Genomic DNA, 13,250 nt, shown 5'->3' with positions numbered 1-13,250 from the left:
TATTTTCGATAGATTCGCACAAAGGGCGAAAAATGGCTCGGTAGAGACTACTAGAAGCACAAAATCGAGAAGTGATTTTGAAGCATCGAGGCAAATTAATTTTTCAGCCTAAGACTGTCCAAATTATGAATATTAATTTATAATATAATTAATTTTAATTTTAATCCAATTTATTTTGGGTTAAATAATAATTATTAATTAAATTATGAAAAGAGGCCTAATTGTACTAAACTGAAAGATTGATCCAATTGAGCAACTAGGCTGCCCAAAACCGTCCAATATGCTCACCCAATCAGATTGTTTAGCTAATTATTTGACTTGCAAAATAGCCCTTGAAGCTTCCTTAAAATTGCATTCAAACCCCTCCACTTATCAAGCCTTTGTAGATTTGCCCCTAGCTAAATTTAGTAAGTTTGAAAGTTTCAAACTTGCCACATGTGTGGCCGGCCATGGGGGAGTCTATGAATGCTGATTTTTTCTATTTTTAGCAGTCTATACAACCTATAAATACCCGCCTTGGCTGCTCATTTGAAACACACCTCTCATCCTTTCATTATTCACTTCTCTCACTTTCTCTCTTCAAAACCCCTTCCTTTGTTCTTCTTTTTCCCTTTCATTCCCTTGCCGATTTTCCCTCTTTGAAAAGAGCCCTTTAACCACCGCTGGAAGCAGCATTCAAGTGCTAGTAGAAGCCTCGGTTTAACAAGAACAAGTGGAGAAGGAGAAGTAGAGCAAACTAGTCAAGATTCGGAGAACCACTGGATTTGATTCTAGTTCCTTATCCTTTAATTTTTATTGTTGTTGTTATGAACATGTTTATGAATACTTGTTATGTTGATATGTTTAATTTAATTAATATGACTTAAATTTAATTCGTGTTAGGTCGATTGCATTTCGTCCACTTAAGTTATTAAAATTATGTTTGTGCTGTTATAGGCCTTGGTAAGTTGTTTGATTAAGTCAAATCATGGTTAAGTTATTCTTGCATTATAATTGTAAGGTAACTAATGAATTAATTATTTAATCGTGTTGAAATTATAATTAATTGACACAATACTTAATCAGTGCATGTTTAATCTTCTAAGGTAGCTGAGGGTTAAATTAGCGATGGTATTAGACGATACATTAGCTTTGCATAACTTGAAAGATTATTGTGATTAAACTATTTCAAGGTTTATGTGCTTATGAAGATTGATTAATTGTTTGAATTGACATTGGAAATGTTCAAGAGATTAGTTAATTTAATAAGTATGTATGAGCAGTAGTTAGCAAATTACCGAGTTGTCGTAAATTTATTTGTAACAACATGAACTTGAGTTTAGTAATTCTAAGTTAAGAAATGTAAATAATCTAACACAATTATGTCATCTTGATTAAAATCATCTTTTGAAATCGTGCATTGGAACTTTTATTTTATTTATTTATTTTACTTAGTTAAATTTTAGTTTTTAATCACTTCCTCAAAATTAAAATATTTTTCCTTCACCAAAGTGTTTTTAATTGCATTCATAAATAATTCCTTTCACAGCCCTTGTGGGTACGATAACTTAACATTTACTTGTCACTTTATTACTTGTTGCAATTGTGTACACTTGCACATTTCCATCGTTCTAAGTACCTCGGATCAGACTTAGGTGCAAAAAGTAACATTCGAGACCCCGAAAATCAGGTGTGTGTTTTTTTACGAGAAAATAGAGGCAAAATCGAACCCAACCCAAACCACATGGCCTAGACCCTCCTACATGGAGTGACAACAAGGACATGTGACCTACACAGCCTGCCTACACGGCCATGTGCCCTTATTTTTTTAAAATTTACATGGCCCAAAGTACTGATATCATGGCCCGAAGCCAAATCGGTATAACTTGCACCCGAAGTGCTAATATCATGGCTCGAAGCCAACTCAATGTATCGCCTAATGACATGTCACTAATATCCTAAACTATTCCTAAGGTTCAACCGGGATTTCGAATGCCGAATTACCATCAAGTCATTGTCGAATTTATCCGAAGTCTAATATTCACAACTTATTCAATATCAAAGCATTTAAAATACACTTATAATGAAATTTATCACATACGAACTTACCTCGAATGTGAAAACGACGAAATAAGTCGATTAGTTTATAACTTTAGTTTTCCCCCGATCTAGATCAGAATTCCACTTTTCTTGATCTAAATATATTCAAAATTAACTTATTTAATAATCTCTCTATTCAATTTAATCCAAAACACACATTTGAGTACATTTACACTTTTACCCCTAGAATTTTACCACTTTTACAATTTAGTCCTTATTACACAAAATCACAAATTCATGAAATTTCTTTAATACCTATGATAGTCGAATTACAATAATGCCCCTATCAGCCCACATTTATCAACTTTTCACACATTTAACCACTCATTTTCACATTTTCACAAATAAATTCCTATTTTGCATTTTTACTCAAAATCACTTTACAAAATATGTAAATCTAGCAACAAGATTTCATATTTCATCATCAAACATCAAAGAACACATATTTTCATCATTGGAAACTTTCAAAATCTTTAACATTTTTGCAAAATAGTCCCTGGTCTAGCTAGAACTAGCTGCAACGATCACAAAAACATAGAAATCACTAAAAACCGAGTTAAAATACATACCATGCAAAAGGAGGAACCTAGCCGAACCTTGAAACTATTCTAATGGCTTTATTTCTTGTTAATTTCGGTCAAAACAATGCATGAAGATGATGATACATATTTTGTATATTTCAATTTTAAGTTATTAATTATTATTTTACCATTTTAACCTTTATTATTAAACATTAAAATTCATTTAACCATGCATAAAAATGTCCACTTACATTATAAATGGTTAAATTACAACATAAGGACCTCCTATATTTAATTTCATAGCTATTAAACCCTTTTAGCTTATAGAAATCTAATTTTTCACTTTACGCGATTTAATCCTTTTTATCGAATTAACTAGTCAAATGATAAAATTTCTAAACAAAAATTTCACACAATAATTCAATCATGTTGTAAACATTAAAATAATAATAAAATAAATATTTTGACCTCAAATTTGTGGTCTCAAAACTACTATTCTGATTTGACTAAAAACGAGCCGTTACATAAACAATGATTTTGGTGTGCAAAAATGAAAAGAAGTTTGTACCAACTTTTCCAATCCCAGGTATTTCTTTTCACTTTTATTTTGATTCTATAATGTTTATGAGGTTTCTATTAACTGTTTTGTAATAGTTATTGATGACCGGTAACTCTTAACTGGTAAATGCATATTTGGGTTACTTTTCATGCCGCTAGGTGCTTGCACTCATCAGTAAAAATTGGGGTGGGTTTTCTTTAAAATGGATGAATAGAGCTCATCGATGAACTTAGTTGGGATTGTTCGTGTGTTGGTGTGTATATGATTTGGAAATGGATTTTAATTGAACTATTTAGGTAATATCTAAATGCATGGCACAGTTGGAATTAGGGATGTTATTGAACTGAAGAGGTTGATGTATGTTTTACAAAGTAGTTACGAATGGTTATTGTGTTGCATTAGAAGATGTTAACTATGTGTTGTTGTTTTCTTCTGTATAAAGAACTCAATATATTTGCCTTTCTGATCTTACTGAGAGTTTTATTTCAAAGTTTCATATTTGAATCATATTATTGGTTAATTTTTTTAAAAAATCCAACTAAAGCTTGACTAATGTGCTTATGTTTTGCTTTGGTATTGTTTATTATGTAGCAAAAGAAGGTTTCTCTTTTGAGGACGTCGACAGTGTTCGAAGGGGGGCTTCAATTGGTCCTTCAATTGACTTGGTCATTCATATCCAACCAAGGTATCTCTCTACAATCTTAAGAGTTTTTTGGAATAACATTGATGTGTGTTATTTTATTTTATTGTTGTTTCTTGTTTGCATGCCTGTTAATGTTTATTTGACACCTTCCATAATATGTAAAATTGAGGATTAAATTTATTATTATATTAAATTTTTTAACTGTTATATTAGTTTGTCACTTGTGATTGTAATGAAAGTGCCCAAAATGGTCGAACTATATAACATAAGTGCTTAAATTGCAAACTTGTATCAAAACAATTAATATTTTAGTAGTTTTATTTTATATGTTTGTTGTATCATTTTTTATTTGATAATAATTAGTTATGTTATGATATGATCAATTAGTAGTCACTAGTAAGGTGAAAAATATAAATGAGATTTAAAGCTAGTGCGTTTGATGAATCAAGGCTTGTTTAGTGGTGCTTAAAAAAAGTACTTTTAGCTTCAAAAGTATTTTTGGAAAAAAAGTTGTGTTAAACAAACTGCTTTTGGTTGAAATTTTTAGCTTTTCAGAAGCATTTTGAAAAACACTTCTGAAAAGAAAAAGCTAAAATTTTTAACTTTTCTTCTTCCAAAAGCACTTTTGGTGCTTAATTACCTTTTCACCCCTCCAATAACATAGTACTTCCTAACTTTTTTTCCTTGATGCTTGATTACAAATGTGTTAAAATCATTAATTAAAAATAAAAAATATATTTTTTAAAATAATAAAAATGTGTTAATATCTAATTACAAATATTTAATGGTTATATTTAAATATAGTTTACATATTCTAATTAAATTTTATAAATAATTAATCTTCTTGCTTAAAAATATTTAAAATTTATATTTCAGATATTAAAATATTAACAACAAGTTATAATAAATTTTTATATTCTTACTAAAATATAATAATATTAATTAATTTGAACATTATTTAAATGCATATTTGTTACTTGATAATAACATGTATAAAATGAACATTTTATTTCTCAAAAGTATTTTTTGACAGTAATACTAAACACTCAAATATTAAACCAAACTTTTCAAAAGTATTTCTCAAAAGTACTTTTCCACAACACCTTTCAAAAATATTGCTAAACTAACCCTCAATAGTCATGAAAATAAACCATTTATTTCTGTCTGTGTATTTCCAGTTGGAAACTGGAATGTAATTCTTTTTCTACCTTGAATTATTACATGGATATATTCAATTTAGTTTTCAGTTGTGCATTCATGTCTTGTTCTTTTCACCTTTGCGGTTCTTATTTGTTTATCATCATTTCTTTGAACATTGCTGCGTGTTATGACTTATGATCTCTTTAGCGGTTTCCGTTTTAGCCTTTACTGTAGCATTCTTATTGTTGCTCACAGTGATTTTATAGACAGAGAATGCTGCTCCATTACCACCGTCCCGTTCTTGCTTAGTGACCATCTGTTGTACATTTACCTTGCTGGTGATCTGTCTGTCGGAGTCCTGTGTTCGTGCGAGTGTGCACATGTGTCTTCAAGCATGGTTTCAGACTCTTGTTTAACTGGATAAAAAAGAATGTTGCATGTACGGAGTTATGACACATGCAGAGCGTAACCATTTTTGATATGTATATAAATGAATTATTATGTTTTATGTTACAAAAACTGGCTCATATTTGTTATTGATTTGGTACACGTACTGTTCTGTCAGTGGCAGAGTCATTAAGAGACCCAGGCTAAAATGGTAAATTTTGATTTTTTTATAATTTATAAAATTTTAAATTAATAATAATAAAATTATATTTTAAATTTCTAAAATTATAAAATTTTGATTTAACCTTTTAAAAGTTATAAGTTATTAAAATAATGAAATTATATTTTTACTATTATGAAAATATATAATTTAATTCCGCCCAAAAAAATTTTTTAACTCCACCATTGTCCTGTTACGAAGCTGGTACATCTTTATTTTATTCTGTTCTAATTTGTATTTCATCGTTTCTTCACAAGGCTGAGTTCATTTTTATCAACCCAAACTCCAAACGGAAAAGTGGATGTGGGGAATCTTTTATGACAACAGCTGGTAACACAACTAAGCAAGGTGGTAATTGAGGAATTCGACACCCTTGTAATAAGACAAGATTTTAACTAACCTTCATGATGCTTGCTTTCCTAAATTCACAACTCAAAATAAGCGGCAAGGAAAAATGTTTCCATATCATTTATAGGAGTTGCTGCCAACTGATTGTATCAGTATAGGTTCTTATATTGCTGTATCATTTATAGGAGTTGCTAGGTGTATTCTAATCGTTTTGTTTATACATTCAGGAACACCTATTTTCATCATATAAGTTAATGTGAATATAAATGATTATAATGTAAGTAAAAATCATTTTGAATTAAAAGAAAATAGTAGAAAACAAAAATTAAATCTAGTATATGAACAGAGAGGAGAGACATTCTTATTAATTTTTAAACCTGTTTATTTTAATAATATATTTTAGTTGATGAAAAATTTGTATTTTAAAATTGGTTATAATACTATATCAAGAATAATGAAAAATAAATCCTAAAGAATCTTATCTTATTACAAGGGTGTTGAAATCCTCAATTACCAACCTGCTTAGCTGTGCTACCAACTGTTGTCATGAAAGATTCGCCACATCCACATTGCCCTTTGGAGTTTGGGTTGATAAAAATGAACTCAGACCTGTGAAGAAACGATGAAATACAAATTAGAACCGAATAAAATAAAGATGCACCAGCTTCATAACAGGAAATGTACAAAATCAACAACAAATACAAGCCAGTTTCTGTAACACAAAACATAACAGTTCATTTATATACATATCAAATATGGTTACTCCTTGCATATGTCATAATTCCATACATGCAACATTCTTTTTTATCCAGTTAAAGAAGAGTCTGAAATCATGCTTGAAGACACATGTGCACACTCGCACATACACAGGACTCTGACAGACGGATCACCAGCAAGGTAAATGTGAGAAAAATGTACAACAGATGGTCACTAAGGGACGGTTGTAATGGAGCAGCATTCTCTGTCTATAAAACCACTGTGAGAAACAATAAGAATGCTACAGTAAAGGCTAAAACGGGAACCAGTAAAGAGATCATAAGTCATAACACACAGCAATGTTCAAAGAAATGATGATAAACAGATAAGAACAATAAAGGTGAAAATTGTTGAAATGGAAATGAAGAACAAGACATGAATGCACGACTGAAAACTAAATTGAATATATCCATGTAATGATTCAAGGTAGAAAAGGAATTACATTCCAGTTTCCACCTGGAAATACACAGACAGAAATAAATGGTTCATTTTCCTGACTACTGATTCATCAAACGCAAGTGCTTTAAATCTCATTTATATTTTTCACCTTACTAATGACTACTAATTGATCATATCAGAACATAACTAATTATTATTAAATAAAAAGAAATGATACAACAAACATATAAAATAAAACTACTAAAATATTAATTGTTTTGATACCTCAGTTGATCATCTACAAAATCCATCTTGGTCCCAATCACATGCATCAAAGCTTTTGGATCAATTAATATTTTGACGCCCTTGTCCTTAACTAATTCATCAAACTTTCCTTTCTCATCTATCAGTTAATTCCATAAAATAAAAAAAATCAGTTTCCCAAATCTTTATTCATTTCACAAATAAGAGAACAGATTTGATAGAAGGATGAGAAAATGAGACGAACCGGCATAATTGAGGGTGTAAGATAAACTGTTACAGCCACGAGCCTTAACACCCAATCGAAGGAACGATCTTTGCCGCTATTGAAGAAGGTGATGTATTCTGGAGGCTGCTGCATCGGTCAACGCCAGAACTTGTCGCCTCAAGGCCAGTTGTCCGATTTTCTCTGCGGCAGTAGCGAATAATCGAGAAGCCATGAATTTGTGAACAAATCTACGCGAGGCCATTATCATTTTTTCTGTTTATATTTAATTTTTTTTAAAAAAAGGGTAAAGTGCACTAATAGTCACTCAACTATAAAAAAAAATTCATTTTAAGCACCAAAAATAAACAAAATTTGCAATTTAAGATATAGTTCGGCCACTTGGGCACTTCCATTACAATCCCAAATGACAAACTGACGTGGCAGTTAAAAAATTCAATATAATAATAAATTTAACTCTCAATTTTACATATTATGGAAGGTGCCAAATAAACATTAACAGACATGCAAACAGGAAACAACAATAAAATAAAACAGCACACATCAATGTTATTCCAAACAAAATCTTGAGATTGTAGAAAGATACCTTGGGTGGATATGAATGACCAAGTCAAACGAAGGACCAATTGAAGCCCCCCTTCGAACACTATTGATGTCCTCAAAAGAGAAACTTCGAAAGAAAAAACTCAGTAAGATCAAAAAGGCAAATATATCAAGTTCTTTATACGGAAGAAAACAACGACACATAGTTAACATCTTCTAATGCAACACAATAACCATTCGTAACTACTTTGTAAAACATACAACAACCTCTTCGGTTCAATTACATCCCTAATTCCAACCGTGCCATGCATTTAGATATTACCTGAATAGTTCAATCAAATCATTTCCAAATCATATACACACCAGCACACAAACAATACCAACTAAGTTCATCGCTGAGCTCCACTCAACCATTTTAAAGGAAATCCACCCCATCCTTACTGATGAGTGCAAGCACCTAGCGGTATGAAAAGAAACCCAAATATTGATCCATGAAATGACTAATATTCACCACCTTAGCAACAGGTAAATTCCGAGACTGACAAAAAATTCACAAATCTTCCACTCCAAATATGACCACTTTCTTCTAGTTATAATTGAGGTTAATTATCCAAAAATCTCTTGCTTTCAATTCTATTAGAAAACACACAACAATGCCATACAAACTTCATTTTTTCCTTGAAAAAGGAAAATCAAACAGCACTTGTTTTTCAAAACCAGAATGCATTGAGAAATCAAGTAGGGCAACAAATGAAGAAGAAATTGATGATGCAATTGTTAGAGAATATATCCAACACGTCATTTTTTCAAACTCATATAAGAACCAACAACCACTAACCAAATCAAAATTATGTTTATCTAAGGGTTCTGACTAGAACCTGTTCACTTAAAAGATTACAACTCAATTTCCCTTCATGAAAACATGCTATAATCCTAGGTAACACAATTGAATATATCAGTAATCACACAAAAACTTCCCATTCAGCTGATATATAGAGATACCTTGGGTTTACCTCCAATTTTCAATCAAAATCCATTTGCAAATCATACCCACCAGCATATAAACAATCCCAACTAAGTTCATCTTGAGCTCCATTCAAAACTATTTTAAAGAATATCTACCCAATCCTTACTGATGAATGCAAACACCTAGCAGTATGAAAAAGAAGTCTATGCATACACGAATCATGACAATCTCCACTATGATCATGAAACCCAAAACAACACAATACGAAGTGTAAAAAATTGGATGGAAGAACACAACTAAACCCTAATACTGCATAACAACCTAGAACATTAAAATTTGATACATAGTGACAACAGATGTTTCCCCTTCTTAGACAGTCTTAGTTTAAAATTGTCAAAGAGAAACAGTGAAAAACGAATAAATTGTCAAAAAAGAAATGCGAACACTATCAGCTTCAGTAAATAACAAAATTGAAGATATCAAACAGATGAAACCTAGAAAATGAGAATAAAAATGGATTAAGAACTAAATCACTCCAAGAAAATGTCGTTATCAACAATGTAAATGCCAGATGAAATCTTGATTGCAGTGGTTGTTGAATCAATCACTAAAAGAAAAGGAAAGTGGCAAAAGATAGACCGATTAGTACCTTTTTAGAGATGATTTTCACTAAGATGAAGCTAACAAAAAGCAGAGAGAGCTCTACCAAAACTCGGGAATGAGAGCCAAATCTAAATCACGGAAGCGATAGAGTAGATTCAGTTAAGTACTGAGAAGATCGACACGAACAATCGTTACGATGTCGGCGGCAGCGGTGAGAGTGAGAGAGGCTTTAAGCCGGAAAATAGATTGAGGAGGAAGAGAGCTGCACTCCGGTGGTATCAGTTGGCCCGAAGGACGTCGGCGATGGCTGACTGCATAGTGGAGTGAAGGCTGCGGCGAGGGCAAATGGAGAAGGAAGAAGAGCAAAGGGAAAAGGGGAAATTTTCTCTTCAGTCACTGTAACTTTTTGGGTAAACTATTTTTTAACTTTTTTTTACATATTTAAAATTTAGTCCTTGGTGTGCTCTCTTATTACCATTTAATCCTTATAACAATACACACACGTCACTTTAAAATATGAAAGAGGAAGGTTCCTTAGTGTACTCTCTGATTATTAGCACATCAGTGCCATTTGATTAGCACATTTGTGCTTTATGTTTATCCGTTTTGGCGGTGTTTTATTATTCGCTTCAGCGATGTTCTGTTATCTGCTTTGATAGTGTTTTGTTCTATTCTGTATATCCTTTGTGTTCTATTAAGTCTACTAGGCCTTTGAAAAAGGTAGAAAACTGTTTTAGTGATTATTGAATTATATAGATTATAGTAGAAGAAAAGGGATCTTTGAATATCAAAGGCATCTCATCTCACTACATCAGTGGATCCGAGAAAGGGGTAAAGTATTAATTTTTGTCATTTCAATAAATGGCATGTACGTAGGTGGGTATATTAGAGTTGAATGTGAAAGAAACTTAAATGTGAAATTTGATGTTTGCTTAAATTATATGAAATAAATTAAATGTTAATTAAGTGGTATAAAAAATTGGGTTTTAAAATGCTTAATTACGATTTATATTTGAATTAATTTGGCTTAAAATTTGAGATTTGAACAAGGGTTAAGCTAGATAAACTTTAGGGATTAATTTGACAAATTATCCCTTGATTTTCAAACTTAAACACAATTCCCAAAACCCACACGGACATAAAGCCCTACACGGGCGAGGCATATGGCCACGTCTCTTGTTTTTCACAATAGCCTTTATTTCACTTTAGTATATTATTCTAAATGCAAGAATGGTTAAAAAAATTTATTATTCTGGCTTATCTCGAATACCAATAATTAATATATTAAAATAATGAAACTAATAGGTGTAATTTATAATGCCATCTTTATTTAGATATTACTATTAGAGTTTTTGAGAATCAATGTAATACTTCTATACTTGATCTGATAATTGGGTTGCGTATAGGGGTGTTTCAAACCTCCCTCTTCTTTTAACATACTTGATAGAGATCATTTCATAACCTCCTTCTTATTTGGGAGGGGTAATTTTTATACTAGCCCTACAAATGGCTCCACATGTTACCCCTTGAATACCACACCACAGAGTGAACCTCCACCTTGGACTACCTCTACCAAGATTACCTAAGCCTCATGCACATTGATTGCTAAGTTTTCCTATAATGTCACACTCTTAATCTATGGGGTCACATTGCCACTTTTATAAATGGACAAGTGGTGACCTTTCCGCTAGTAAAACATTGACACATGGCATCTCATCTATGTCTTGTATATAAGCTCTCTCCTTTTACTAACGAGAGGCCTTTCTATTCCAATGTCTTAAACTAAGCTAATCCTCTACGTTTCTACCTTCTCCATAATATTCACATCCATCTTCGTCACTATAGATTAATGATTCTTTGCCCTTCAAAGTGAACTGTCACATTTCCCACCAGTCTTCTCCCCTTGTTGATTTTGATGATCAATAACATTACTAAATATTTGATAAAATTAACATTTTATTAAACTTTTTAAAAGTATATATGAACAAACCTAAATAGGTTAGGATTAACTATTTATAAATATAGATGTAAATTTTTTGTTTTTTGATTCCCATATTTCCTTAAGACTTGTTTACATAGAATGTTAGAATTAAGTGACCCAAATTCTTATTTAAATAAAATACGATGGAAAATAAAATAAAAGTAAAATCCATATAGAACTAGACTTCTTTTATTTTATTTTAGAATAAGGTTTTAAACCTTATTAAACTCCATCTATTTTATATTGATTAGGATAAGGTGTTTCAATCCTACTAGAATATGGCTTTGCAAGCCTATAAATAGACATAGTCTATTCCTCTTGTATTTGAGTAAAAATTTTTCGACATAGTGAATTTTCTTCTCCTCTTCCCGTGGTTTTTTCCGAAAGGGTTTCACGTAAAATTTATGTGTTCTTTATTTTTATTTATTTTATTCTATTTTATTTTTCGCAAATTGGTATCGAGCTTAGGGTTATTCATCTCGATCACGGTATGGCGTCTTTGAAGTATGAAATTCATTGTTGGATCGCAACACCGATTTGCGTTGTGGCAAATTAAGATGCAAGCGTTCTTGCAGATGGATCTAGAGGATGCCTGCTAGGATAGATAAGATGCCTTCGACATTAACAGATGAAGAGAAGAAGCGTAAGGATCGAAAGGCATTAACACAATTACATCGCATTTGTCCAACGAAATTTTGTAGGATGTGATGAAAGAGAAAACCGCCACGCATTATGGAAGAGGCTAGAACAAATATGTATGTCGAAAACTCTAACAAGCAAGTTGCATATGAAGCGGCGTCTTTATGCTCATCGTTTGGAGGAAGGTGCGTCAGACACGAACACTTAACAAAGTTTAAGGTGCGTCATACACGAACACTAACATGTTGTTTAAAGAAATTCTCTCAAACTTGGAGGCCATGGAGGTTCGAAGATGATAAGGAAGATCTAGGGTTGATTCTACTTTGTTCGTTGCCCCCGTCTTATTCAACCTTTAGAGACACGATTTTATATAGCCGCGAGTCTCTCACAGTTGATGAGGTTTATGATTCTTTAACCTCGTATGATAAGATGAAGCATCTTGTGGTTAAACCCAACTCTCGGGGAGAGGTCTCATTGTTCGTGGGAGACAAGACCGGAATGTTGATGATGATCGTGGTAGAACACGAGGCGGAATCCTCGTGGTAAATCTAAGGGTAGATCGAAATCTTCAAACAGAGGTAAAACTTGCAACTTCTGCAAGAAGAAAGGGCACATTAAATCTGAGTGCTATAAGCTACAAAATAAGATTAAAAGGGAGGCTGCGAATCAAAAGGGAAAACAAACGGAAAATTCGGTGAAGGCGATGTTGTAGAAGACTACAACGATGGTGAACTTCTAGTTGCTTCATCAATGATTCTAAAGTAAGCGGAGTGGATACTTGATTCAGTCTGCACCTTCCACATGAGTCCCAATCGGGATTGGTTTACAACTTATGAAACATGATTCAAGGTGTTGTTTTGATGGGAAATAATGCTTCATGTAAAATCGCGGTGTTGGAACAATTAAAGTTAAGATGTTTGATGGAGTTGTCGAACACTTAGTGACGTGCGGCATGTTCCGAATTGAAAAGAAATTTAATTTCGTTGAGTACTCTTGATT

The 13,250-nt window shown here is 32.2% G+C and overlaps 1 pseudogene; it reads right to left on the bottom strand.

Moving 5' to 3' along the window:
• Positions 1–6,236: 6,236 nt before the first annotated feature.
• Positions 6,237–10,125, bottom strand: LOC108454860 (iron-sulfur assembly protein IscA-like 1, mitochondrial; annotated as a pseudogene).
• Between the last annotated feature and the right edge of the window lie 3,125 nt (positions 10,126–13,250).

The sequence above is a fragment of the Gossypium arboreum genome, chromosome 9 (assembly GCF_025698485.1).
Source record: "Gossypium arboreum isolate Shixiya-1 chromosome 9, ASM2569848v2, whole genome shotgun sequence".
Classification (NCBI taxonomy): domain Eukaryota; kingdom Viridiplantae; phylum Streptophyta; class Magnoliopsida; order Malvales; family Malvaceae; genus Gossypium; species Gossypium arboreum.
This window is presented reverse-complemented; position numbering and strand designations above follow the sequence as displayed.